General features: G+C 51.3%; 1 non-coding gene and 1 pseudogene across 1 annotated transcript; both read right to left on the reverse strand.

The window, feature by feature from the left end:
• Nucleotides 1–1,908: 1,908 nt before the first annotated feature.
• LOC134899730 (U2 spliceosomal RNA) lies at nucleotides 1,909–2,127 on the reverse strand (annotated as a pseudogene).
• A 6,619-nt stretch (nucleotides 2,128–8,746) lies between these two features.
• LOC134899697 (U2 spliceosomal RNA) lies at nucleotides 8,747–8,930 on the reverse strand. Its single transcript, XR_010173338.1, has one exon. It is a non-coding gene; the product is annotated as a U2 spliceosomal RNA (small nuclear RNA).
• Nucleotides 8,931–24,037: the final 15,107 nt, after the last annotated feature.

Genomic DNA, 24,037 nt, shown 5'->3' on the forward strand with positions numbered 1-24,037 from the left:
CAGGGTAATACAGATAGCCTCTAAAATCCCCAATGGAAAAATTTGCTGGGGGGTGTTTAAAACCCTCAAAACCATTTTCATCTGGTTTAAAACGCACCCAGAAACGCCACTTTCCATTAAAAATACCACAAATGTTTTTTTGCATAACCCCCCCTCTCACCTCTGCACAAAATTGCCTCAAAAAGGCAAAAATTTTCTCAATTTGTGTAAAAGGGTCATAGCACAGAATAGTCAATGGTCTTTCTTCACTTAAAGCAGGAATTATTTCAACACCATGCATAGCTGCATCCTTCGCCTTCCTTTTCAATACATGCAAAGTGTCCTGATACACCCCATGATTAACAAAAGTTACATCCAATGAGTCCAAAGCAGATATCTCCTGTATACAAAAAATTTCTCTTTTCTGCACACCAGCTAATCCTTCCAGAACCACCTCCACCAAGTACCTTAGTGATCCATTTCCTGTAGGTCTTGTTATCTTCACACGAAAAGTATTCTTTACTGATGACATCTTTGAACCTCCCGGCTCTCCAAAAGCTCCTCCGATCCCGGAAGCAAAAACGATCCCTCCTCTACGTCTCAGGAGTCCCCCGAAAGGGCCCCAAACTCAAACCCTCTGGCCCAGACCAAGGCAATAAACCTTGATCTGAGCCAAAAGGCCGAGAAGCAATAACCCGAATGTGGGCTGAGGGACCTGCGCAACCGAAACAGGATCTACAATCCATCATGGAGAATCACCCTCCCCCACGCACGCTTACGCTATACTATCTGCAGATTGACTCGACTTTTGTTGGCGGCGGCGGCGATCCCAGCAAAGAAGAGGAAGAAGGAAGGAGAAGTCCAGACTGACAAGCAGGCAGGCAGTCAGTCACCCAGGCGCGCGCAACCACATTCCATCACTCACTCCTGCATCGTGAGTTTTCTCTCCTCTCCTGTCTTGCTGGCTGCTTGACTGACTGGCTGGCTGATGCACAATCATTTGCATTTGGTCCGCCTCCAACAACCACACCCACCAGACGTCACATTGACACAATGCTATGCACTTGCACTTCATCACTTAAGCAGTGGGACATTCATTCTGCAAACGGAAAGGGTTCCCTGGCTGCCTTGAACCTCCTGTCTCTAAAATCTGGATTGTTTCAATCAACCAACCCGTTCATCATCCTGGCAGATTTCAATTTTTCACTACAGTGTGAGGGCTCTGTGATGTCATCATGATGCACACTCTATGATGTCATCATGATGCGACACATGTGATGTCATCATTATGCGACACACGTGATGTCACAATGTGCTTGGCTGTACGGAATGCATTTGCTTGGCTTGCTTACTGACATCCACTTGAGGGAGACACACACCAGGAGATGGATGCAGCATATATACATACTGCAGAGCTTGTGCCTTTAGTGCCTGTAACAGCAACTATCCACACCTCCTGCAACCAGCGTGGACACCACCGCCACAAAAATAAAAATTCTTTCCAAACATGACCAGGTCGAAAAGACCAGCCGAAAGGATGATCATGATAGTAACTTAAAAATGTAGGAATTCATTTCGAAGTGGTAATGCTTCTTCGTTCGTACTTAGTTAGCATTCAAGAATTAGGCCTACGTAGGCCTCACATCCAAATGCTGATCAACTGTTTAAATTTGTCTTGTGCAGAAGGAGGGAATTCAATGGAGACAAGAAGTAGACGCTAAATAAGACTCCACACAGTAGTTCACAGGTGCTTTTATTCATCCATTGTAACATTTTAATAGACAGCAAAGATTGAATACAATTTGGACACAGTATAAAAAGCCTGCTTACAAAATCCAAGAGTTTATCAATGCGGCAGGCAAAAACATTGCAAATCCTGGGGAATAAGCTGAGAAGTCATCATTCATCTATTTTTGGGATACAGAATAGGAAAGGTGCACCGGTCCCGGAGGTACTGCAATACCGGGTCAATGCGTGGAGTGGACAGAGCAAGCTCTTCTTCCATCTCCCTGTTCTAAAAATCCATTTAATATATGGCCCCCAGATAGGGGGCGTATCAGATATTAAACTGATAAGAACAGATTTTTTTTTTTTTTTTTTTTTGAGACCTCAGTCTGTACTTGCTCCAAACCAACGGCGAGAAGCTCGTAACATCCATCATTTGGCCATTTTTTGTATGAAAAGAATTTTTTTTTAATTACAGTCAACAATAACTTCCAAAAATAGACCAATGAATGAAGCTAAGAAGTAGAAAGTATAGAATAAACACAAAAAGAACATTACTGGAATAAATAATGCAAGAGACTCCACTCACCCTTACCACACACACCTAATCTAACACCACCAGAGCCTTCCACTTCCTATGTTTCCACAAACCTTCCGCATCTTCCCCACCACCCCTATGCTTATCCCACTGAAAACAAAAATAAAGCTTTCCTAACACCATACGTACACATTCCTTTACCACAATATCATCCTTCTTAAAAACCAAAATATTCCGCACATCCCATAACACTTCAGTCACACATACCATAAACAACCACAACAAACGCTCATTCACCTTACCACTCGCCCCTAAACCATACATAGCAATTTTCCAACTCATCATCCTCACACCAGTCAATTCCTTACATAAACCACCCAAAACCTTCCACACACTCTGAGCATAACTACAATTCCAAAATAAATGCACACCACTTTCACATCCCGCACAACCTTCTCTAGGACATTCCGCCGATCGTACTAAATCCCTCTTCTTCTGAAATTCTCTCACTGGCAAGGCCCCATGCAACTTCATCCATACAATCTCTCTCTGTCTATTCGTCTGACCCCTCACACTCAAACACTTCCATACCTTGACACTTACCGCTGAAGACAAACCCTCTATCACACAAACATCCTCCCTATCTTTTAAACGTTTGACCACATTCTTCTTATCCTTCCATTCTTCCAAGCTCACATCCAACAATTCAAACTTACGAACAAAAGATTCCACACAAGAATACCACACACGCACCTGATATGCCATCGGAACCGCATTATCTCTCACCCGCCACTTCAAACCACACAACATCCATCCAGCCATATATCGCATCATACACGCCGCTTTTGTATTCTCATTCAACATACGCAAAACCTGTCTAACATAATTTATACCAAAAAACACTGTCAAATTTGGAAAATTAACACCTCCATTCTTACACTCTTTCAACACAAACACCCGTTTCAATCTCTCCATCCGTCCACCCCAAAAAAATAAAAACAACATTCTATTCAACTTATTCACACAAACACTCCCCGGAGGGAAAATGTTAGCAACATACAACAACATTGGCAGTATTATAGCCTTAATAATTAGTATCTTACCAAAAATGGTCAGCTTCCTCAGACTCCAGAAATTTAACCTCTGAGCCACTTTACGCCCCACTGCATCCCAACTATCCTTTCCTTTCAACCTCTCATCAAACACCACACCCAACACTTTCAAACCACCACTCACATATTCCATTTGATTATCACTCACAGACGCATCACCAAACACTTTCAACTTAGATTTATCCCAATTCACTCTAAAAGCAGACGCACCACAAAATAACGACACACGCAATTTCGCCCTATCCAAAGCCACTTTAGACTGACCCACAACCACAACATCATCCATATACGCTAAAACTTTCACATACTTCCCACCACTCCCAGGCACCAAAAGTCCACGCATCACTTTATCAGCACGCAGCATACACAACAACGGCTCTAACACACAAATAAAAAGAATCGGCGACAACGGACACCCTTGCCTGACACCCGAATCCACTCTCACATGTTCACTCAGGTTCCCATTCACCAAACACCGACTAAACGCATCAACATACAATCCCTGCACCTTTCGCACAAAACCATTCGGAAAACCCATACACTTCAACACTTGAAACATAAACACATGACACACTCTATCATACGCTTTCTCAAAATCTAAAGACATAACATACATATCCTGCTTACGCTCCAAACTATCACTAATCAAATCCCTAAACAACATCAAATTATCAGTCACACGTCTACCAGGCACCGCACACACTTGTTCTTCCCCAATCACTTGCCCAAGCTCCCCTTTCATCCGCCACGCTAACAGCTTTGCATACATCTTGTAATCCACATTCAACAATGTGATAGGCCTCCAATTTGCCAGCACTTTCCTATCACCTTTCTTATGTATCAACACAACCACACCCTCTTTCATCTCATCAAGCATATTACCAGAGTCAAACATAAAACTCAAAACCTCCACAAAATCCTCTTTTATCACATCCCACATACTCACATAGAACTCAATCGGCAATCCATCACATCCAGGCGACTTATTCTTACGCATACTCTTTAACACAGACTCAACCTCACATTCCGTCACTGCGCCCAGTAACATATCACACTCACTCTCATCCACCAACTCAGTAATTGCACTCAAAACCTCATCAGCCATATCCTTATCCACACTCTTCCACTCATATAACCTCTTATAAAACCGTTCAACCTCAAACATAATCCCATCCTCATCACGAATCTCCACACCACTGTCATCCAAAAGTACATCCATATCTCTAACAGAACCACACACTTTCTTAAAGAAAAATCTACTACAACTCTCATCCTTTTCTAAATGTTCCACTTTTGCCCTAAATATTAAGCCACGCCCTTTCTCATGCAAACAATCATCCACCTCACGTCTTACACTCCTAATATCCTCAGACACATCCTCCCCCAAATTTCTCATAGCATACAAAAAATCCAACCTTTTCAATGCCCAATCATATTGCATACGTTTTTTCCGCGCCAGATTACACCCCATTCTACGAAAGAAAACTCTAATCATACGCTTCACCCATACCCACCACTCAAGTATATTCACAAACTCATTCTTACGCACTCGCCACTGACCATAACGCACCCCAAAACATTTTCGCACATACTCATCCTCCAACAAACGAACATTTAGCTTCCACACACCTCTACCATGCCGCACATCACTCATACAATCAATCTTACACACCAAACATTCATGATCAGAATACACCACACGCCGTTGATCAAAAGAAACATAACGTATATTCTTACTTAAAAAAACATAATCCAACCGTGACACAATCATACCTCTATCCGCCTTGTACGTAAATTTTGGATCATTCGCACTACACGCACACGCCACATCAACTAAACTAAAGTCCACAAGCATACGTTTTAACATATTCCCAGTCACATCCACACGACTCTCACTTGCACTCTGCCTATCCTTCACATTCATAATACAATTAAAGTCCCCAACCATCACCACAGGTACTTTACCCGGTAAGAAAAACTGTAAAGTGTCAAATAAAGCCTTGCGCTCCACTTTGTCAGCTGGCGCATAAACGTTTATCAAACGAAAAACATAACCTTTATAAACGATATTAACAAGAATGCAGCGCCCTGGTTCTATGACCGTATAAGACTGGAATGAGATATCACGTCCCCTAGCCAACACACCCACACCATCATTCCTATTGTTACTGGAACCCGACCACACCGACACCCTATGAGGCCAGTCAACAGCATCAGGAGCGTCCACAATCCCACATTCCTGCAAACAAAAAATGTCCCCCCCATTACATAAAAGATCATCATATATTGCTATCCTCCTGGCCCTGGATTTAAGTCCCCGAACATTCAGGGACACTATAGCAAGAGACTGAGGCAGAGTAATAGAAGAATAGGAGAGACATCAGCAGCTTATACACAGAATATACATCAATGAATCAAGTGCCAGAGCATGTATCCATAAAGGACTGGACGTCCCCAGCTTCTAGATAAGGGACCACAGGAGAGCCCCCCTGCAGATCCCCAGCATCAGTCACAGGTATCGGTAATGTCGCACTGACTCCCTGCACCTCATCCGGAGTACACACAGCCGCAGGAACACCAGTGACCTCCATCTCCCCCTCATCCAACAGTAAGCCCTCATACCTATTTGTGGTAGAGACAGTGGGCACATCACCCTGCAACCGAGGACGCTTGGCTGAAGCAGCAGCAGGCACTCTTCTCTTATGACTGACCAGCTTGAAATCCTCTGATTCAGCAGCAGATTGACATCGAGTGGACACTGAGCTGCCTCTCCCCCCAGACACTGTATCCCACTCTACCGAGCCCTCAGAATCCGCATCGGATGACACGGACCATTCACATCAACGAGACCCTCCGTCAGAATCACCCTCAGGGCTGCCAGGCGTCAGGGATGGAAATTCTTCAATAACTGCAGATCCGCTAAGCCGTGGGGGGGCGGGGCTCAGCGATGACGTACTCTCCAGAGAGCTCCCCCCGCCGGCAGCAGCAGCGGCTTCCTCCTCCTCTCCGCCCCTCCTCCCAGCATCAGCGGCGTTGTCAGCGGCCAGAGCCGCGTCACTCCTCTCCTCCTTCCTCCCGACGGCAGCAGCAGCATTCTCTGTAGTGCGAGCCACACCTCCCTTCTCCTCCGCAGTGAACAGCTGAGCAGACTCCGTCACAGGGTTTGAAATAGCTGTGGCGCCAAAAGCCTCGGCAGTAACAGGCAAAACAGCATGTTTGGCGGCCATCTTAACCGTCGCTGTACCAGACACCCCAGCCGGAGCGCTGGCCAGTACGGTAGGTATCACAGTGGCACCAACATTTGCATGAGACACAGGCTGGGCTGACAACTTTTGTAACACACTAGCAGCGGAGGGGGGGTCTCCATGAATCCAGTACAATTTCTCATAAGGTGCTCCTGGCTCCCACACAAATCACATTTCTTGCGCTGGGGACATGTAGCAGCCTCATGGTCAGGCATGCCACAATTCCTACAGCATTTCCCCCGCATACATGTGTCCTTTGTGTGCCCGAATTGAAAGCAGTTCCGGCAATAATAGGGCTGTTCAGGATAAAATAGATACCCCCTCGCACCTCCTATTGAAAAATTGGCAGGCGGATGCATCACCCCACCAATCCCCTTAGGATCCAAGCGCAGCCGTACCCAGAATTTAGTTTTCCCATTAAAGATGCCCACATAGTTCTGTAAACGCACCCCACCACGAACTGATGAACAATAACGGGATAAGAACGCCTTAATTTGATCTGGCTCCACAAAAGGGTCGTACATGTGTACAGTCAATGGGCGTTCAGACCCCATGAACAAAGGCAGCAATGTAAACCCCTGCAACAGCGGCTCTTCTAAGTGGGCTCTTACCCTCTCGTAGACGGTCAAACAGGATTCTGGATAGTGGAAGGTGATATCAAAGGTTCCAGCCGTGGGGAATTCCTGGATGCAATACACATCGTCCTTCGTCACCTGCGTCAGTGGTACAAGGATCTTATGCCATAAGTGCATGAGGGTTCTTCTTTGTCCTCCAACCGTCCCGTCCAATTGAAATCTGAAGGTATTTTTAATACCAGACATTCTGGCAGTCCTGGGACTCCAGCCAACAGCGATCCACTTCTCACGGTTAGACCAAGTACACTAGTGCACTTGATCTTAGCCAAAAGGCCGAGAAGCGATAACCCGAATGTGGGCTGAGGGACCAGCGCAACCGAAACAGGATCTACAATCCATCATGGAGAATCACCCTTCCCCACGCACGCTTACGCTATACTATCTGCAGATTGACTTGACTTTTGTTGGCGGCGGCGATCCCAGCAAAGAAGAGGAAGAAGGAAGGAGAAGTCCGGACTGACAAGCAGGCAGGCAGTCACCCAGGCGCGCGCAACCACATTCCATCACTCACTCCTGCATCGTGAGTTTTCTCTCCTCTCCTGTCTTGCTGGCTGCTTGACTGACTGGCTGGCTGATGCACAATCATTTGCATTTGGTCCGCCTCCAACAACCACACCCACCAGACGTCTGCCGCCCGTCCCGTCTGTCCCTGCTGGCTCCGTGCTTATCACATTGACACAATGCTATGCACTTGCACTTCATCACTTAAGCAGTGGGACATTCATTCTGCAATGGAAGGTTCCCTGGCTGCCTTGAACCTCCTGTCTCTAAAATCTGGATTGTTTCAATCAACCAACCAACCAACCAACCCGTTCATCCTGGCAGATTTCAATTTTTCACTACAGTGTGAGGGCTCTGTGATGTCATCATGATGCACACTCTATGATGTCACAATGTGCTTGGCTGTACGGAATGCATTTGCTTGGCTTGCTTACTGACATCCACTTGAGGGAGACACACACCAGGAGATGGATGCAGCATATATACATACTGCAGAGCTTGTGCCTTTAGTGCCTGTAACAGCAACTCTCCACACCTCCTGCAACCAGCGTGGACACCACCGCCACAAAAATAAAAATTATTTCCAAACATGACCAGGTCGAAAAGACCAGCCGAAAGGGTGATCATGATAGTAAGTTAAAAATGTAGGAATTCATTTCGAAGTGGTAATGCTTCTTCGTTCGTACTTAGTTAGCATTCAAGAATGAGGCCTACGTAGGCCTCACATCCAAATGCTGATCAACTGTTTATATTTGTCTTGTGCAGAAGGAGGGAATTCAATGGAGACAAGAAGTAGACGCTAAATAAGACTCCACACAGTAGTTCACAGGTGCTTTTATTCATCCATTGTAACATTTTAATAGACAGCAAAGATTGAATACAATTTTGACACAGTATAAAAAGCCTGCTTACAAAATCCAAGAATTTATCAATGCGGCAGGCAAAAATATTGCAAATCCTGGGCAATAAGCTGAGAAGTCATCATTCATCTATTTTTGGAATACAGAATAGGAAAGGTGCACCGGTCCCGGAGGTACTGCAATACCGGGTCAATGCGTGGAGTGGACAGAGCAAGCTCTTCTTCCATCTCCCTGTTCTAAAAATCCATTTAATATATGGCCCCCAGATAGGGGGCGTATCAGATATTAAACTGATAAGAACAGATTTTTGATTGAAAAAGCGTCTTTATTGGTATAAAGTTGCAAAAAACAGACGGGTACATTGACAAACATAAGTGCCGTGTCGCAGCACAGGCCAAAACACAGCACAGATGCAGACTGTATAGTGCAGTCGAAGAACTACGGCGCGGGCCTGTAGCCTACACTGTAGTTCTCAGGCTGCACTATGCAATTAAACGATACAATAACACGACAGTAAATAAGGCTATGGGTGTGGAGGGTAGGGGGGTGAGGGAGGGTGAATCACAAGCCCGAAGCTTTATTGAAAGACAGACACATATAAGGGGAAGGGCAATAAATAGAAAGACATCAATAAAACAACAGACATTGTGAGTGAGGGGGCAGGGGCCACGGTCCCAATGTCTCATTTTCGGTTCGAACAAGGGGAGAGGGGCAGAAAAAGGGGGCCTTAGTCCTCTTCTTCTTCAGGGCTGTCCATGGTGGAATAGTCTCTGAGCAAGCTGTGAACCAGCCTGCAACAGTCCTGGATAGACATCCTCTCCCTCCTCAGAATGAGGCGGTTCCTGGCTAGCCACGAAGCGTCCTTAATACAGTTCATAAGGCGCCAGGCTTCCTGGATCGCCCCAACGGTGTGGGTGCCAGGGAATAGTCCGTAGAGTACCGAATGGTACGTAAGACAGTTCCTTGGCACAGAGTTTTTCAGTTCGTTTTCTAGGGCGTCCAACAACAACTGGGCCCAGGCACAGTCCCAAAACAGGTGCATAGATGTTTCCTCGTGTATGATGCACCTGGGGCAATGTCTGTACCTGCACAGGTTCCGGGAGTGCATGAATGACCGGAGGGGCAAGCCCCCTTGGATGGCCATCCACGACAGGTCTTTGTGTCTGTTTGTGAGCCTTTTGGAGGCCACATTCTCCCAGACCTGTTTGGCAGTCGCTGAAGGGAGCCCCGGAATCGGCTCCAAATCGTCTTTAGCTCTGATGAGCTTGTAGATCGTCTTCGGTTTCCATAAGTCAGGTTTAACTCCCTCCAGTTGGTGTTCCCTAACGAACTTGGACACGTCCAGGTAGAACCACGGAGTGTTCCAGTTGTAAGGGATGGAGCTGTCCCATTTGTCCCAGCCGAGATTCCTCCAAAGAGGCAGGAGGAAGAAACGGGACATGGAGTTTCCTGCAGAATCGTTCAAGTTCTCGTACATTGTCCTGCGGATGCAGTTACACACGAAGAAGGCTCGAAGCATGGAGGGGATATCCGGGATACCCTTTCCACCCTTGAGGGGCTCCTTGTACATAACTGCTCGCTTTACTCTGTCCATCTTGGAGCCCCAGATGAAGTGAAACACTGCCCTCGTGATGGCCCTGCAGACGGTTGCCAGTGGTGGCCAGGCCTGCGCGTTGTACTGCAGAACGGGAAGTATCTCGTTGCGCAGCACAAGTGATTTCCCCTCGATGGTAAGGTCTCTGAGGCTCCACAATCCAATCTTTTGGCGAACGGTCGCCAGTCTCTCGTCCCAACATCTCAGGGCTGCACCCTCGCCGCCGAACCAGACTCCGAGGATCTTAATGAAGTCGGGCTTGATGGCAAAAGGAAATGGTGCAGAGGATGACAGGTGCCACTTTCCGAAGAGCATAGCCTCTGACTTCCCGCAGTTGACTTTAGCCCCTGAGGCTCGGCCGAAGTTCTCGCAGGTCTGGACGAGTGCTGTCACTGAACGTTGATCCGCGCAGAAGACAGTGACATCATCCATGTACAGCGAACACTTGGCCTCTCGTCGGTCACGACCCGGTGCGGCGATCCCTCTGATCTCTGGATTCCGTCTGATGCATACAGCCATAAGCTCTATAACACAAACGAAAAGAAGAGGTGAAAGAGGGCAGCCTTGTCTGACCCCAGACAAAACGGAAAAGGGGTCAGTCTTCCAGCCGTTCACCAGCACCGAGCTGTGGATATCAAGGTACATCAGGTTAACATACGTACAAAACATTTTACCGAGGCCAAATTTGTGCAGAACCCTGCCCATCAGCTCATGTGAGACACGATCAAAGGCCTTCTCCTGGTCCAGACTGACCAGGGCCGCGTGAACGTTCCGATCCTTGATGTAATGGACCGTGTCTCTGAGGAGGGCGAGGCTGTCTGCAATCCTGCGACCAGGAATGGCGCAGGTCTGGTCCGGGTGAATGATCTGTCCGATGACAGCCTTCAGCCTGTTGGCGAGCACCTTGGCGAGGATCTTGTAGTCCACGTTTAAGAGAGAGATGGGCCTCCAATTTTTCAGCTCACATCTCTCCCCCTTACGCTTATACAAGATCGTGATCATTCCCTCCCTCAGCGATGGGGGCATTTTGCCCTCCACCACCATCTCCCCATACAGCTCGAGCAGGTCCGGTCCAATGAGGTCCCACAGCGCTACATAGAGCTCTGCTGGGAGACCATCACTGCCCGGGGTCCTGCCCTGCCTAAAGGATCTGGCGGCAGAGTGCAACTCCTCCAGCGCCAAGGGAGCATCCAGGGCGGCTTTGCCTGCAGGATCAATAGAATTAGTGATACCTGACAGGAACTTATCGGCCTCCTCGCTGTCTGTTGTCTTAGGGGAGTAGAGGTCGCTGTAGTAGTCTCTGACGACTTTCATCACGCCCTCCTTCCCCTGTCTGGGGATGCCGGTCTCATCTCGCAGCTCAGTCAGGGGCGTGTGGCCAGAGTGGAGTTTCCTGAAAAAGAAAGAATTACATTTCTCATCCTTCTCAAGGTTCTCCACCTTGGAACGGAAGACGATACGTCTGGATTCCTCCTCAAAGTGCCTTTTCAGGCCCCCTTTGGTCTCATCCAGCTCGTCTCTCACGTCCCAGCCGCACCGTTGGAGGTCCAGCAGGGACTGCAGATGTCTTTGCAGTCTCTTGAAGTTCCTCTTTCGGTCGCACGCCTGTTGTCTCCCTTTAACCTGAAAGAAACTGTGAATGTTAGCCTTAGCATATTCCCACCAGTCGCTCATACAATCAAAATAACATTTGTCATTTTTCCATGTGATGTAGGCATCCTTCAGCTCCGCCAGCACCTCCTCTCTTTCCAGTAGGGCACAATTCAACTTCCAGGAGCCTGGGCCAGGTGCGAAACCGCTACCCAGGACTCCTTGGAAGAGAATGGCCCTGTGGTCTGAGAAGAAGCAGGGGACCATAGAATGCCTCGTCTGTTTCACTGCTCTAGAGGTAAACACAAAGTCAATGCGGGAACGCACAGAGCCATCGGGGCGGCTCCATGTATAATTCACGGAGCCGGACCCCATGGAGCCCATAGCGTCCCGCAGTGATGCTTCGGTCACCATTTCTATAAGCAGTTTAGACGTCACATCAAGCTTGGTAGAGTTGCTGGTGCTGCGTCCATCCTCCTCCATGGTGCAGTTGAAGTCTCCTGCCATCACTACCGCCCTAGTGGTTGCGAGCTGCGGTCGCAGGGTCTGGAAAAGCTCCAAACGCTCATTCTTGAAAGGGGGGGGCGTACACGCAGATAAGCCTGATAGGCTCACCTGCCCAGGAGCCGTCTAAACAAGTAATCTGCCGCAGACGAGCTCCTGAACAGAATCTAGCGTGAAGAGGCTCCCCCTAATAAGAATGGCGACCCCTGCAGACTTACACTCACCCCCACCGGACCAATAGGAGGCGCCGTGAGACCACTGCCTGCCCAGATGTTTGTAGGACTTGGAGAAAGGAAGAGAGCATTCCTGCAACATGTACACATCACATTTCTGACTATCTAAGAAAGTAAACACAGACTGTCTTCTAAGCTTATCCATAATACTCCTCACATTAATGGTGAAAATAGAAAATGACGCCATTAGTTGGGGAAAAAAGAGAGGTTAGGCAACAGTTCTACATTTACGTTACCACTCCGTCGGGCGGGGCTTCCTCGGCATCAGATGCCAGGTTCCCCTGCTCGGGTAGCGGCGAGTTGTCTCCCAGTATCTGGTCGAGTAAGGCGACGGCGTTGGCATCCAGCTCCTCCTCCTCCTCCCTGCTGATTGCCTCCGCCAGCTCCTCCATTTCTTCTTCCAGCGGGATCAGCTCGACCGCCAGTTTCTTAGAGGATTCGGAGTCCGCAGACGGGCTGTCGAGCTCCTTCCTCTTGCAGTTCCTCGTTTTCTCAGCACCTGCAGTTGGAGTAAGAGGGGAGGGGAGGGGGGGGGAATCTTCCTGGGAAGAAAGGTCAGGGGGGGCAGGGGTGGCTTGGTTGGGAGAGACAATGGGCTGGGTAGGAGAGTCGGAGGGGGGGTCAGGGAGGGTTGTGACAGTGGTAGGGATGGGAGTCACTGTCACAGGGGGTGGGCTGGTGGAGGTGGGGAGGGAGGTGGTGCGGGAGGATGGGAGGGGGGTGGGGTTGGCAGGTTTCTTACCCTCCTGCGGTTTCTTTTCCTTCTGCGTAGCAGAGGGCGGCAGCTTGAGGGCAGGGATGGCACGTCCGGTCACCACAGCTGAGTAGGTTCTCGCCCTACTCGGGCAGTCCCTGTAGACGTGGTCCACCTTGCCGCACAGGTTGCAGGTTTTCCTCGTGGGGCAGTCTTTTGTCTCATGGCTGGCCATGTGGCAGTTCTTGCAGGCCGGGACCTTGCAGTCCTTCATCACGTGGCCCGACCCGCCGCACTTCCTGCAGTTGCGTGGCTGGTCGGCGTAGTGGAGAAGTCCTTGAGATCCCCCCAGGGAGAAGCACTGGGGGAGGTGCTTGACTCCTTCTGGGCACGAGGTGTCCTTCTGCAGGACGACGATCACCGCCCACTTTCCAGTCCAGAATCCGTTCCCGTCCAGAACCCTTGTGGGGTCTCTCTTGACGGCGCAGAAACGGCTGAGGAAGGTGACGATGTCTTTGATGGGCGTGTGCGGGTTCCGCATTGAGACCGTCACCCGCCTTTCCTCTCGTGAAATAGGGCAGTTGCCCACAAAGCGGGAGAAAGGGGATTCGGGTCTCGCTGATTTCACTGCCTCCCAGTACCTCTTGCAGATGGCAAGGGAGGCGAAGGTGATGTAAAAGATCCCCTTCAGGTAGTTCTGGATGCTGAGGGTTTCAGCGGTCGAGAAGCCCTGGTCCAGGATCATTTTCTTCCCAAAGGTCTCCACCGTCATGTCCGGCATCCGTCCGTCCACCTCCTTCAGCTTCATCACTACGGTATGCCTCATCCAGGGCTCCAGGGTCGGTTTGTCCTTGGTGCTCACCTGGGTGGGTGCCGCTGGCGGCGTTGCTGCAGGGGTTGTGGCACTGGGTGCGGCCGATCCGGTGGGGGCTTTGGCGTTTTTTTTCGCCGTCTTGGCCTGGCTCTTCTTGGCGAGGGTGGCCGGAGTGGAGGCAGAGGCTGGAGCAGCTGGGGCTGGAGCAGCGGGGGCTGGAACAGCGGCGGCTGGGGCAGCGGTGGCCATACTCACGGTTCCTTTTGGCGTAGAAGGCGGGGCGGAGGATCAGCGCTGTCGTCGAGAGGAGGAGAGGCGGTCGGTCGCTTCAGAGGGCAGAGCCAGCAAGTCTAGCCCTCCAGTGCAGGTAGGGGGCGCTGCAGAGCTTCTCCGGCGAAGTCCCTTTTCTCCACGCAGTCTTGCTGGCGGAGGAGGGTATCTTCTCCAGAGGGCAGAGCAAACAAGTCTAACCCTCTGCTGTAGCTGGGGAGCAATGCAAATCTTCACCCTCTTCAAGCGATCTTCTCCTTCTCCTCGCAGTCTCGACTTTCGATTTTTCTGGCTTCTCGGCCCGGGTGCAGCTTAGCCCTGAGAAGGACAATTGTCGGTCCAAGAAACAAGGTAGCACCGTCAGTCAGCGTGAACTGATAAGAACAGATTTTTTTGATTGAAAAAGCGTCTTTATTGGCATAAAGTAGCAAAAAACAGACGGGTACATTTGACAAACATAAGTGCCGTGTCGCAGCACAGGCCATAACACAGCACAGATGCAGACTGTATAGTGCAGTCGAAGAACTACGGCGCGGGCCTGTAGCCTACACTGTAGTTCTCAGGCTGCACTATGCAATTAAACGATACAATAACACAACAGTAAATAAGGCTATGGGTGTGGAGGGTAGGGGGGTGAGGGAGGGTGAATCACAAGCCCGAAGCTTTATTGAAAGACAGACACATATAAGGGGAAGGGCAATAAATAGAAGACGTCAATTAAACAACAGACATTGTGAGTGAGGGGGAAGGGGCCACAGTCCCAAAGTCTCATTTTCGGTTCGAACAAGGGGAGAGGGGCAGAAAAAGGGGGGTTTTAGTCCTCTTCTTCCTCAGGGCTGTCCATGGTGGAATAGTCTCTGAGCAGGCTGTGAACCAGCCTGCAACAGTCCTGGATAGACATCCTCTCCCTCCTCAGAATGAGGCGGTTCCTGGCTAGCCACGAAGCGTCCTTAACAATGTTCATAAGGCGCCAGGCTTCCTGGATCGCCCCAACGGTGTGGGTGCCAGGGAATAGTCCGTAGAGTACCGAATGGTACGTGAGACAGTTCCTTGGCACAGAGTTTTTCAGTTCGTCTTCCAGGGCGTCCAACAACAACTGGGCCCAGGCACAGTCCCAAAACAGGTGCATAGATGTTTCCTCATGTATGATGCACCTGGGGCAATGTCTGTACCTGCACAGGTTCCGGGAGTGCATGAATGACCGGAGGGGCAAGCCCCCTTGGATGGCCATCCACGACAGGTCTTTGTGTCTGTTTGTGAGCCTTTTGGAGGCCACATTCTCCCAGACCTGTTTGGCAGTCGCTGAAGGGAGCCCCGGAATCGGCTCCAAATCGTCTTTAGCTCTGATGAGCTTGTAGATCGTCTTCGATTTCCATAAGTCAGGTTTAACTCCCTCCAGTTGGTGTTCCCTCACGAACTTGGACACGTCCAGGTAGTACCACGGGGTGTTCCATTTGTAAGGGATGGAGCTGTCCCATTTGTCCCAGCCGAGGTTCCTCCAAAGAGGCAGGAGGAAGAAACGGGACATGGAGTTTCCTGCAGAATCGTTCAAGTTCTCGTACATTGTCCTGCGGATGCAGTTACACACGAAGAAGGCTCGAAGCATAGTGGGGATATCCGGGATACCCTTTCCACCCTTGAGGGGCTCCTTGTACATAACTGATCGCTTTACTCTGTCCATCTTGGAGCCCCAGATGAAGTGAAACACTGCCCTCGTGATGGCCCTGCAGACGGTTGCCAGTGGTGGCCAGGCCTGCGCGGTGTACTGCAGAACGGGAAGGATCTCGTTGCGCAGCACAAGTGATTTCCCCTCGATGGTAAGATCTCTGAGGCTCCACAATCCAATCTTTTGGCGAACAGTCGCCAGTCTCTCATCCCAACATCTCAGGGCTGCACCCTCGCCGCCGAACCAGACTCCGAGAATCTTGATGAAGTCGGGCTTGATGGTGAAAGGAAATGGTGCAGAGGATGACAGGTGCCACTTTCCGAAGAGCATAGCCTCTGACTTCCCGCAGTTGACTTTAGCCCCTGAGGCTCGGCCGAAGTTCTCGCAGGTCTGGACGAGCGCTGTCACCGAACGTTGATCCGCGCAGAAGACAGTGACATCATCCATGTACAGCGAACACTTGGCCTCTCGTCGGTCACGACCCGGTGCGGCGATCCCTCTGATCTCTGGATTCCGTCTGATGCATACAGCCATAAGCTCTATAACACAAACAAAAAGAAGAGGTGAAAGAGGGCAGCCTTGTCTGACCCCGGACAAGATGGAAAAGGGGTCAGTCTTCCAGCCGTTCACCAGCACCGAGCTGTGGATATCAAGGTACATCAGGTTAACATACGTACAAAACATTTTACCGAGGCCAAATTTATGCAGAACCCTGCCCATCAGCTCATGTGAGACACGATCAAAGGCCTTCTCCTGGTCAAGGCTGACCAGGGCCGCGTGAACGTTCCGATCCTTGATGTAATGGACCGTGTCTCTGAGGAGGGCGAGGCTGTCTGCAATCCTGCGACCAGGAATGGCGCAGGTCTGGTCCGGGTGAATGATCTGTCCGATGACAGCCTTCAGCCTGTTGGCGAGCACCTTGGCGAGGATCTTGTAGTCCACGTTTAAGAGAGAGATGGGCCTCCAATTTTTCAGCTCACATCTCTCCCCCTTGCGCTTATACAAGATCGTGATCATTCCCTCCCTCAGCGATGGGGGCATTTTGCCCTCCACCACCATCTCCCCGTACAGCTCGAGCAGGTCCGGTCCAATGAGGTCCCACAGCGCTACATAGAGCTCTGCTGGGAGACCATCACTGCCCGGGGTCCTGCCCTGCCTAAAGGATCTGGCGGCAGAGTGCAACTCCTCCAACGCCAAGGGAGCATCCAGGGCGGCTTTACCTGCAGGATCAATTGTGTTAGTGATACCTGACAGGAACTTATCAGCCTCCTCGCTGTCTGTGGTCTTAGGGGAGTAGAGGTCGCTGTAGTAGTCTCTGACGACTTTCATCACGCCCTCCTTCCCCTGTCTGGGGATGCCGGTCTCATCTCGCAGCTCAGTCAGGGGCGTGTGGCCAGAGTGGAGTTTCCTGAAAAAGAAAGAATTGCATTTCTCGTCCTTCTCCAGGTTCTCCACCTTGGAACGGAAGACGATACGTCTGGATTCCTCCTCAAAGTGCCTTTTCAGGCCCCCTTTGGTCTCATCCAGCTCGTCTCTCACGTCCCAGCCGCACCGTTGGAGATCCAGCAGGGACTGCAGAAGTCTCTGCAGCCTCTTGAAGTTCCTCTTTCGGTCGCACGCCTGTTGTCTCCCTTTAACCTGAAAGAAACTGCGAATGTTAGCCTTAGCATATTCCCACCAGTCACTCATACAATCAAAATAACATTTGTCATTTTTCCATGTGATGTAGGCATCCTTCAGCTCCGCCAGCACCTCCTCTCTTTCCAGCAGGGCACAATTCAACTTCCAGGAGCCTGGGCCAGGTGCGAAACCGCTGCCCAGGACTCCTTGGAGGAGAATGGCCCTGTGGTCTGAGAAGAAGCAGGGGATCATAGAATGCCTAGTCTGTTTCACTGTTCTAGAGGTAAACACAAAGTCAATGCGGGAACGCACAGAGCCATCGGGGCGGCTCCATGTATAATTCACGGAGCCGGACCCCATGGAGCCCATAGCGTCCCGCAGTGATGCTTCGGTCACCATTTCTATGAGCAGTTTAGACGTCACATCAAGCTTGGTAGAGTTGCTGGTGCTGCGTCCATCCTCTTCCATGGTGCAGTTGAAGTCTCCTGCCATCACTACCGCCCTAGTGGTTGCGAGCTGCGGTCGCAGGGTCTGGAAAAGCTCCAAACGCTCATTCTTGAAAGGGGGGGCGTACACGCAGATAAGCCTGATAGGCTCACCTGCCCAGGAGCCGTCCACGACAAGTAATCTGCCGCAGACGAGCTCCTGAACAGAATCTAGCGTGAAGAGGCTCCCCCTAATAAGTATGGCGACCCCTGCAGACTTACACTCGCCCCCACCGGACCAATAGGAGGCGCCGTGAGACCACTGCCTGCCCAGATGTTTGTAGGACCTGGAGAAAGGAAGAGAGCATTCCTGCAACATGTACACATCACATTTCTGACTATCTAAGAAAGTAAACACAGACTGTCTTCTAAGCTTATCCTTAATACTCCTCACAGTAATGGTGAAAATTGAAAATGACGCCATTAGTTGGGGAAAAAAGAGAGGTTAGGCAACAGTTCTACATTTACGTTACCACTCCGTCGGGCGGGGCTTCCTCGGCATCGGATGCCAGGTTCCCTTGCTCGGGTAGCGGCGAGTTGTCTCCCAGTATCCGGTCGAGTAAGGCGTCGGCGTTGGCATCCAGCTCCTCCTCCTCCTCCCTGCTGAATGCCTCCGCCAGCTCCTCCATTTCTTCTTCCAGCGGGATCATCTCGACCGCCAGTTTCTTAGAGGATTCGGAGTCCGCAGACGGGCTGTCGAGCTCCTTCCTCTTGCAGTTCCTCGTCTTCTCGGCACCTGCAGTTGGAGTAAGAGGGGAGGGGAGGGCGGGGAAATCTTCCTGGGAAGAAAGGTCAGGTGGGGCAGGGGTGGCTGGGTTGGGAGAGACAATGGGCTGGGTAGGAGAGTCGGAGGAGGGGTCAGGGAGGGTTGCGACAGTGGTAGGGATGGGAGTCACTGTCGCAGGGGGTGGGCTGGTGGAGATGGGGGGGGAGGTGGTGAGGGGGGATGGGGGGGGGTGGGTTTGACAGGTTTCTTACCCTCCTGCGGTTTCTTTTCCTTCTGCGTAGCAGAGGGCAGCAGCTTGAGGGCAGGGTTGGCACGTCCGGTCACCACAGCTGAGTAGGTTCTCGACCTACTCGGGCAGTCCCTGTAGACGTGGTCCACTTTGCCGCACAGGTTGCAGGTTTTCCTCGTGGGGCAGTCTTTTGTCTCATGGCTGGCCATGTGGCAATTCTTGCATGCCGGGACCTTGCAGTCCTTCATCACGTGGCCCGTCCCGCCGCACTTCCTGCAGTTGCGTGGCTGGTCGGTGTAGTGGAGAAGTCCTTGGGATCCCCCCAGGGAGAAGCACTGTGGGAGGTGCTTGACTCCTTCTGGGCACGAGGTGTCCTTTTGCAGGACGACGATCACAGCCCACTTTCCAGTCCAGAAGCTGTTCCCATCCAGAACCCTTGTGGGGTCCTTCTTGACGGTACAGAACCGGCTGAGGAAGGTGACAATGTCCTTGATGGGCGTGTGTGGGTTCCTCATTGAAACCGTCACCCGCCTTTCCTCTCTTTGAATAGGGCAATTGCCCACAAAGCGGGAGAAAGGGGATTCGGGTCTCGCCGATTTCACTGCCTCCCAGTACCTCTTGCAGATGGCAAGGGAGGCGAAGGTGACGTAGAAGATCCCCTTCAGGTAATTCTGGATGCTGAGGGTTTCAGCGGTCGAGAAGCCCTGGTCCAGGATCATCTTCTTCCCAAAGGTCTCCACTGTCATGTCCGGCATCCGTCCATCCACCTCCTTCAACTTCATCACCACGGTGAATCTCATCCAGGGCTCCAGGGACGGTTTGTCTTTGGTGCTCACCTGGGTGGGTGTCGCTGGCGGTGTTGCTGCAGGGGTAGTGGCGCTGGGTGCGGCCGATCCGGTGGGGGCTTTGGCGGTTTTTTTCGCCGTCTTGGCCTGGCTCTTCTTGGCGAGGGTGGCCGGAGTGGAGGCAGAGGCTGGAGCAGCTGGGGCTGGAGCAGCGGCGGCTGGAACAGCGGCGGCTGGGGCAGCGGTGGCCATACTCACAGCTCCTTTGGCGTAGAAGGCGGGGCGGAGGATCAGCGCTGTCGTCGAGAGGAGGAGAGGCGGTCGGCCGCTTCAGAGGGCAGAGCCAGCAAGTCTAGCCCTCCAGTGCAGGTAGGGGGCGCTGCAGAGCTTCTCCGGCGAAGTCCCTTTTCTCCACGCAGTCTTGCTGGCGGAGGGGGGTATCTTCTCCAGAGGGCAGAGCAAACAAGTCTAACCCTCTGCTGTAGCTGGGGAGCGATGCAAATCTTCACCCTCTTCAAGCGATCTTCTCCTTCTCCTCGCAGTCTCGACTTTCGATTTTTCTGGCTTCTCGGCCCGGGTGCAGCTTAGCCCTGAGAAGGACAATTGTCGGTCCAAGAAACAAGGTAGCACCGTCAGTCAGATATTAAACTGATAAGAACAGATTTTTGATTGAAAAAGCGTCTTTATTGGCATAAAGTAGCAAAAAACAGACGGGTACATTGACAAACATAAGTGCCGTGTCGCAGCACAGGCCAAAACACAGCACAGATGCAGACTGTATAGTGCAGTCGAAGAACTACGGCGCAGGCCTGTAGCCTACACTGTAGTTCTCAGACTGCACTATGCATTTAAACGATACAATAACACAACAGTTAATAAGGCTATGGGTGTGGAGGGTAGGAGGGTGAGGGAGGGTGAGTCACATGCCCGAAGCTTTATTGAAGGACAGACACATATAAGGGGAGGGGCAATAAATAGAAAGACATCAATAAAACAACAGACATTGTGAGTGAGGGGGAAGGGGCCACGGTCCCAAAGTCTCATTATTCAGTCCAAACAAGGGGAGAGGGGCAGAAAAAGGGGGTTTTTAGTCCTCTTCTTCCTCAGGGCTGTCCATGATGGAATAGTCTCTGAGCAAGCTGTGGACCAGCCTGCAACAGTCCTGGATGGACATCCTCTCCCTCCGCAGAATGAGTCGGTTCCTGGCTAGCCACGAAGCGTCCTTAACACAGTTCATAAGGCGCCAGGCTTCCTGGATCGCCCCAACGGTGTGGGTGCCAGGGAAAAGTCCGTAGAGTACCGAATGGTACGTGAGGCAGTTCCTTGGCACAGAGTTTTTCAGTTCGTTTTCCAGGGCATCCAACAACAACTGGGCCCAGGCACAGTCCCAAAACAGGTGCATAGATGTTTCCTCATGTATGATGCACCTGGGGCAATGTCTGTACCTGCACAGGTTCCGGGAGTGCATGAATGACCGGAGGGGCAAGCCCCCTTGGATGGCCATCCACGACAGGTCTTTGTGTCTGTTTGTGAGCCTTTTGGAGGCCACATTCTCCCAGACCTGTTTGGCAGTCGCTGAAGGGAGCCCCGGAATCGGCTCCAAATCGTCTTTGGCTCTGATGAGCTTGTAGATCGTCTTCGGTTTCCATAAGTCAGGTTTAACTCCCTCCAGATGGTGTTCCCTCACGAACTTGGACACGTCCAGGTAGTACCACGGAGTGTTCCAGTTGTAAGGGATGGAGCTGTCCCATTTGTCCCAGCCAAGGTTCCTCCAAAGAGGCAGGAGGAAGAAACGGGACATGGAGTTTCCTGCAGAGTCGTTAAAGTTCTCGCACAAAGTCCTGCGGATGCAGTTACAAACGAAGAAGGCTCGAAGCATGGTGGGGATATCTGGGATACCCCTTCCACCCTTGAGGGGCTCCTTGTACATAACTGCACGCTTTACTCTGTCCATCTTGGAGCCCCAGATGAAGTGAAACACTGCCCTTGTGATGGCCCTGCAGACGGTGGCCAGAGGTGGCCAGGCCTGTGCGGTGTACTGCAGAACAGGAAGAATCTCGTTGCGCAGCACAAGTGATTTCCCCTCGATGGTAAGTTCTCTGAGGCTCCACAATCCAATCTTTTGTCGAACGGTTGCCAGTCTCTCATCCCAACATCTCAGGGCTGCACCCTCGCCGCCGAACCAGACTCCCAGGATCTTGATGAAGTCGGGCTTGATGGCAAAAGGAAATGGTGCAGAGGTTGACAGGTGCCACTTTCCGAAGAGCATAGCCTCTGAGTTCCTGCAGTTGACTTTAGCCCCTGAGGCTCGGCCGAAGTTCTCGCAGGTCTGGACGAGTGCTGTCACCGAACGATGATCCGCGCAGAAGACAGTGACGTCATCCATGTACAGCGAACACTTGGCCTCTCGTCGGTCACGACCCGGTGCGGCGATCCCTCTGATCTCTGGATTCCGTCTGATGCATACAGCCATAAGCTCTATAACACAAACAAAAAGAAGAGGTGAAAGAGGGCAGCCTTGTCTGACCCCAGACAAGATGGAAAAGGGGTCAGTCTTCCAGCCGTTCACCAGCACCGAGCTGTGGATATCAAGGTACATCAGGTTAACATACGTACAAAACATTTTACCGAGGCCAAATTTATGCAGAACCCTGCCCATCAGCTCATGTGAGACACGATCAAAGGCCTTCTCCTGGTCCAGACTGACCAGGGCCGCGTGAACGTTCCGATCCTTGATGTAATGGACCGTGTCTCTGAGGAGGGCGAGGCTGTCTGCAATCCTGCGACCAGGGATGGCGCAGGTCTGGTCCGGGTGAATGATCTGTCCGATGACAGCCTTCAGCCTGTTGGCGAGCACCTTGGCGAGGATCTTGTAATCCACGTTTAAGAGAGAGATGGGCCTCCAATTTTTCAGCTCACATCTCTCCCCCTTACGCTTATACAAGATCGTGATCATTCCCTCCCTCAGCGATGGGGGCATTTTGCCCTCCACCACCATCTCCCCATACAGCTCGAGCAGGTCCGGTCCAATGAGGTCCCACAGCGCTACATAGAGCTCTGCTGGGAGACCATCACTGCCCGGGGTCCTGCCCTGCCTAAAGGATCTGGCGGCAGAGTGCAACTCCTCCAACGCCAAGGGAGCATCCAGGGCGGCTTTGCCTGCAGGATCAAGGGTGTTAGTGATACCTGACAGGAACTTATCAGCCTCCTCGCTGTCTGTCGTCTTAGGGGAGTAGAGGTCGCTGTAGTAGTCTCTGACGACTTTCATCACGCCCTCCTTCCCCTGTCTGGGAATGCCGGTCTCATCTCGCAGCTCAGTCAGGGGCGTGTGGCCAGAGTGGAGTTTCCTGAAAAAGAAAGAATTACACTTCTCATCCTTCTCAAGGTTCTCCACCTTGGAACGGAAGACGATACGTCTGGATTCCTCCTCAAAGTGCCTTTTCAGGCCCCCTTTGGTCTCATCCAGCTCGTCTCTCACGTCCCAGCCGCACCGTTGGAGGTCCAGCAGGGACTGCAGATGTCTCTGCAGTCTCTTGAAGTTCCTCTTTCGGTCGCACGCCTGTTGTCTCCCTTTAACCTGAAAGAAACTGCGAATGTTAGCCTTAGCATATTCCCACCAGTCGCTCATACAATCAAAATAACATTTGTCATTTTTCCATGTGATGTAGGCATCCTTCAGCTCCGCCAGCACATCCTCTCTTTCCAGTAGGGCACAATTCAACTTCCAGGAGCCTGGGCCAGGTGCGAAACCGCTACCCAGGACTCCTTGGAAGAGAATGGCCCTGTGGTCTGAGAAGAAGCAGGGGATCATAGAATGCCTAGTCTGTTTCACTGCTCTAGAGGTAAACACAAAGTCAATGCGGGAACGCACAGAGCCATCGGGGCGGCTCCATGTATAATTCACGGAGCCGGACCCCATGGAACCCATAGCGTCCCGCAGTGATGCTTCGGTCACCATTTCTATAAGCAGTTTAGACGTCACATCAAGCTTGGTAGAGTTGCTGGTGCTGCGTCCATCCTCTTCCATGGTGCAGTTGAAGTCTCCTGCCATCACTACCGCCCTAGTGGTTGCGAGCTGCGGTCGCAGGGTCTGGAAAAGCTCCAAACGCTCATTCTTGAAAGGGGGGGCGTACACGCAGATAAGCCTGATAGGCTCACCTGCCCAGGAGCCGTCCACGACAAGTAATCTGCCGCAGACGAGCTCCTGAACAGAATCTAGCGTGAAGAGGCT

The sequence above is a fragment of the Pseudophryne corroboree genome, chromosome 3 (assembly GCF_028390025.1).
Source record: "Pseudophryne corroboree isolate aPseCor3 chromosome 3, aPseCor3.hap2, whole genome shotgun sequence".
Classification (NCBI taxonomy): domain Eukaryota; kingdom Metazoa; phylum Chordata; class Amphibia; order Anura; family Myobatrachidae; genus Pseudophryne; species Pseudophryne corroboree.